Genomic DNA, 6188 nt, shown 5'->3' on the forward strand with positions numbered 1-6188 from the left:
CAATATTGCATGTTTGTAAAGTAAAGCTTCATAATTGTACAGAACCCAATCAATATATTTCAAATTCCCACTTAGTCCAGTTTTTTTAACTAAGTACTCTTTCACATCATACAAGGAATAAACTGCATCTATAGGTACATTAAGAGATGTAATATTTCCGAAACTACATGTGTTTTCGATGTTTGATGAATGTTATACTGCTTTTTATAAAATAATTACATAATATTATGTAATTTATGATTTCTAACACCTTTTTATGACTTATACTTAATACCCAGGTGGTACAGCAAGTTATGCAATGTAACTTTAATAATGTGGTAATCCCATGTTGTTTATAAATTTAACTACCTATGTATTTATGTGAAAATAAATAAAATGTATGGATCTCTCTCTTAATATAAGACGAATTAAAATATTTATTATTACTGTTTTGATGTAACTTTCCCGTTTATCTGATGTTATAGTACTTGAGGCAAAACCTGGTTGGTAATTTATATTGTACTAGCGGTCCGCCCCGGCTTCGCCCGTGGTACATATTTCGCAATAAAAGGTAGCCTATGTTCTTTCTCAGGGTCTAAAGATTATCTGTGCCAAATTTCATCAAAATCGGTCCAGTAGTTTATGCGTGAAAACCATACATACATACATACATACAAACCTTTCCTCTTTATAATATTAGTATAGATGAAAATATAACTGTACATTAAGTAGAAACGCATAAGACATAGAACGCCATACACCCTCAGCACATCTTTCTACTCATGTGCCCTCAGAGTTAACAAATATTCACAAAATAAATGATCCCATATTAAAAGCATAAAATAATTAATTTTAAAACCACATTAATAATTGCCATACTCACTGGGTGGTCTGAGCACGTGCATTGAGTGTCATTTCCGGGATAATTGAGCTGATCGAGTTTTGGCGATAGTATTGAGGGTTATACAGCGCTTGTTTATTTTGAAAATAATAGTTTAAGTACTCTTTTTGATGGTAATACTTCAGATTTTATTTCCCGATTAAATGATGTAATGAAATGAAATGAAATGAAATGAAATAAATTTATTTGTCCATTTTATGCAGGTCCGTTGTATTGAAAAGGTTGCATATTGCTTGCTGCTTGCTGAAAATTGACATTATAATGTGAATTATAAATTTGAAAAAAATATATAAATATTACCTAGTACTTTTCGTTGTTTTCAGATTATGTGCATCTTGCAAACGTAGTATGATTTTTTCAGCTATCCAGTTGTTATTTCGGGACCCGGATAGAGGAAAATATTTTTGCAATACTGAAACATTCAACATAGAAACCATATGTAACGGCAGCTGCATCAATCGCGATTCATTTCACGCCAAATCTCGCTGTACAAATCACGCGCGACCAATTTTTTATCTATGCATAGGCAACTTGTGCCCGCATGCGATTTTTTTTTCTTTTTTTTTCCCGCCAGCACGTGCTGGTTTTTTGTACGGCTTCCTTGTGCTGGTGCCATACATCTGTCGTAGCAAGCTGTGGTTTTGACTACCCGGACGGTTTTAGATGGTCGAATTTGTTTGGAAGCTGCTGCGATAGAAATGCCTTCTCAACTTGGTCGGGTTTGCAATTTGATACTGGCTGTTTTGGTACCTGCTTGCATCTGTGTCTTACAATTTTTAAAATAGAACACGTATCCTTAAGATCTGCAGCCGTCTTTGGCGAATGGCTCAACCACTGAAGCTACTGTATTTTACTTTTAAATATTTTGTATAGATAAAGACATGAGAATTTTGAATGGCTACTTGAAATGTTTAAGTATTATTGCTCTCTCAATGTTTTGCACGTCGTGCTTTGTATCGATAAGTATGAGAAAAAAATACTTAAGACGATACACAAAAAAAAATCCACTGCTTGGCGGGCGGAGTCTAATAGCTCGCTATCGCGAACGCGGGTGTGCGCGAAGTCATTCTTGCATACTCGCCGGCCGCCGCGCTGCCGCTGGCCGACTCGGGAGTCGGGACAAACATGTATGGAGTCGTCATACAGTTATAATATTGTTATACATATATTTAATTGTTGATTTATTGGTTTTATTTTCTTTAAATTATCTTCTTTTTAACAACTACTTAGACATTATTAATAATTATTAATTATTATTATTTCGTAATGTTTACTTTATTACAAAATAATACAGGTTATAAATAATCTTTAAAATAACAAAAAATATTGTTACTCTGAAAAAATGAAATGGTACCTAATTACGCGGACTACTGAATTGATTTAGATAGAATTTGATGCTGACGTAGATATAACATCATGCCCAGAAATTAAAGGTACTATTTCTGAAAGACTACATTACCAATTTTGATAAAATATAGCTAATTGCCTGGATTTACACATAGGATACTTTTTATCCGAACTGAACACTTCTGTGGTATAAAACAGGATTCACGATATAACCTAATTCCACGCGGGCAAAGCCGCGGTCGGAATGATATTTTTTTAAATAAAAAAATTGTTTAAAAAAAACACAAAATAATATATTGACGCATGTATTTATTTTTTGCACTCTATTATAATTGTAATTATTCATTACAAATAATCAAAATAAAATAGCCAGAACAAAGTTAGGCCCTGGTAGGATAGATAGGCAGGTACAGCAATGTGAGACGAACACTGGCTTATTTATACCAATAATAATGTATTATAAACATTAAATTAAGTTTACTTTATAACAACAAAAATACATAATATTAGCTAATGTGAAAACGAATCAACCAATCATCCCACAACAATGAAGTGTGCACACAAATATTCATCCAAATCGGTTTATGTGATTAGGAGGAGTGACTGCAGCGCCATCCTCCGGGCCCAATTGTGTTTCCAGATCACCCAGGAATTCAATTTAATATACTTACACAAAATTTTTCGAAATGAAAACTCACATTACTATGTAAATATGAATATAAACCGGTTTTAGTACTAAGCAATTTCCCGCACAGGTGTAGTAAGTATAAATGAAATAAATATCAACATCAAATTCTTTATACAACATACTTATCTACCACCTACTAAGAAATTCTTGAAATTTTTTCGTATTTTTTTAAAATATAATACTACTCCAACGAGCTCCTGTTCCATAATTCCATATTACGTCCACCATACTTCCACTAAGTTCACCATGATTTTTTATTTCTTTGCACTTTGTTGCTTTTTGCTAAAAATGGAATCATGCGATAAAACCAGTAGAGCGTTGATAACATACATTTTTGACTAAATAAAGGTACTTACGAAGGAGTGGGTTCACATTGTGAAAAATCAGTGGGTTTATTTTCCTTCTGAATTCCGGATTTCCGAAAAGATTATTTATGCTATAAATGAAAAAATCTTACACATTCGTTGTGTACTTAAAACAGGGGTACATAATATCAAACATCGTCTATAATACACTTATCATCAAATTTAAAATAAAACCAACTTACTTCATTAATTTGTTCCAATTGTAAGCATTCTTTTTCCTCCAACCTTTATGTTTCTTCTTCTTATTTTCTTTATTGTCCCCATTTGTCTCATTTTGTCTTATCGTGTTGTCACCCTTTTTTACGATTGCGCAAGCGACACAAGTTCCCCGTGTGACGGCCGTAGCGGGAATGACTCGTGCAGCGATCGGGGTAGGAAGGTACAGGGCGGCTCTCGCTATATTGGCTGGTCAGGCGCTAATTTCAAGTATTTCTTGTTTATTTCAAATCCATCGCATATTTCAAAATTCTAACACGGTAGACGTATAGGTTGTATATTTTATAGTTAATATCCAAAAAGTCGTAACTTTACGTTTGTTATTTTGAAGATGCCAGAGATTAAAAAAAAATAACAATGAGAACTTTGTATTTTTTTTCTATCGAGAAAATATCATGGAATCATGTTTCTAAAACGGTAGACGTATTGTGTTACTATTGAACTTTCTTGTCAAGAATTTTCATCACGACAACTTTAATAATATAAAAATTACGAAGGTTTAAAAAGGGCCGTAAATGTTAGAAAAATTAATTCATCACCTTAAATGTTTATTGTAATGTATCGTATTAATAAAATATAATAATAATTAATGTTTAGGATTGACTGAGTACAAAAATTAGCATATATGATATAGCATAGAGGTTTTCTTATTCTAAGCTATTAAAAACTTGATATAACATAATATAATAAACTATAGATACATAATACCTGCAAGATATATATTAAATTTGTTGATTGATAAAATCCTTATATTTTTAATAATGGTAAGGATTTATTCAATAATTTATCAAGAAGGTATGTAACCTCTTCAAATACTACCAAATTTTCTTAAGCATTGAATTTTCTCAATAATGTATTATCAATAAACTTTAAATCTATTATGATCGAAACCACAATACAGAATGATCCAAGGGTCAACTTGATAGAGATTAATAGATCGGATCAATTGTGGATGCTTTCAATAAGATATACCCATTGTTGTGGTTACTTCAAACTCCTTTTTTAATACAATTCCAGTTTCTAAAAGATAGTATCTTGAAGCGTTTGATGGTTAGTTGAATGATTTGCGGTGGCTAGATACTGAGATAAGATTTTATTGTGTGTTTGTATAACTAGAAATTATGTGTAAATTAAAAGAAAAAAGTAAACAAAGAAAAACTAGTTTTCTTTCCGCGCGCGGCTTCGCCAACTTTCCCTAAAACCTAAAAAAAATATATACTAAGTTAAAACCTTCCTCAAGAACCACTGTATCTATTAAAAAAAATCCGCATTAAAATCCATTGCGTAGTTTTAAAGATTTAAGCATACATAGGGACAGAGAAAGCCTTTTATTTTTATACTATGTAGTGATGATGATGATGTTTTCAGAACCAGCAGCCTGAATTCAGCAATCCTTCCTGCAACAAAAGAGTTTATAAATATTATATTTTTTTCTGCAATTCTTTACCTTTCTTCAACATAATGAAATTCTTATAAAAATACTTGTACAGTGAACTTGACCCAGAGATAAAAATATATTTCTTAATTTGGAACTATTATACCTAATCACCACTACACTAAACCTTCCCAATTACCTACTCCATCAACAAAGAATATGCCAGAACCCTTTTTCACCAGAACGAATCGGTCAATGAAATAAACTATAATATAATCTGTTGCGTGTCTTGTATCGAGGCGACAGATTAACTCTAACATCGATTTGTGAGGACAATTGCCTCCTCACATGCGATCCTATACGAATCACTCGTGATTTAATAATGCTAACAGTACCTTAATTGATGTGACGGGATTTTATAGAGCTATGGCAACGGTTACTATTCAATATGAAGATACGAATAGTATGATTGAATGGTCTTATTAGTTTATTAAAGACTAGCAATGCCCTGCGGTTTCACCCGCATAGATAGCGATATCGTTACAGTGAAAAGTCTACTAAATAGGTTGGACTATAGGTTTAATTTTTAATCACATGAAAATCACCTTTACCCCGTCCCGTGGGGCCGTGGGTTATGTCGGATTCCTACCGACCAAAACCCCACTGTGTTCCGTCAAGACGCATATTGGTAGAATTCCTCCGTGACCCCCGCACTACGGCCTGCTCGAACAGTATACCTACTATTTTCTGTAGATTGACACTTTTAAAAATTCGTTATATCTTTTGAATGGAATATCCAATTCTTTTCATTTAAAAAGTATTTTGCTGGTATTGAAACAGTCTATAATAAAACATCATTTAATGGGATAAGGATTAATATATGTGTATGGATAACATGGTTTGATTACTGACGGCACTTCTATTTACTTTGAAAACGTAAAAAAGTTGTCGTAGTAACATAACTACTGAAGATGGACATATGGTATCGCGGACTTTCTTGTAGATATTGATCCATTCTATAATACCGTAGAACATTTTTTTGTTCTATCTTCAATAGATTCCGCAGCGCACGCGATGACAGAAGTTTTATTGAGGATTTTTTTACACCTTGGGTTACATTATTGCATTTTTGGTAAGGATCTCTAATTTTTTTGAAAATGCAATATAGCCTATGTTGCTCAGTAAAGATGCAGCTTTCTAATGGTGAAAGAATTTTTGAAATCGGTCCAGTAGTTTTTGCGTGAAAACCATACGTATACATACATACTTACATACATACTTACAAACTTTTCCTCTTTATAATATGTATTAGTATAG

General features: G+C 32.6%; 1 long non-coding RNA gene across 1 annotated transcript; it reads right to left on the reverse strand.

The window, feature by feature from the left end:
* Window positions 1–2094: 2094 nt before the first annotated feature.
* Window positions 2095–4027, reverse strand: LOC149899750 (uncharacterized). The gene is made up of 3 exons (XR_016457902.1): window positions 3463–4027; window positions 3272–3351; window positions 2095–3197 (listed from the first exon to the last, which is right to left on the reverse strand). It is a non-coding gene; the product is annotated as an uncharacterized LOC149899750 (long non-coding RNA).
* Between the last annotated feature and the right edge of the window lie 2161 nt (window positions 4028–6188).

The sequence above is a fragment of the Colias eurytheme genome, chromosome 20, assembly GCF_061535395.1.
Source record: "Colias eurytheme isolate Ceu_HAF_F1 chromosome 20, ilColEury1 Martin Lab GWU primary, whole genome shotgun sequence".
Classification (NCBI taxonomy): domain Eukaryota; kingdom Metazoa; phylum Arthropoda; class Insecta; order Lepidoptera; family Pieridae; genus Colias; species Colias eurytheme.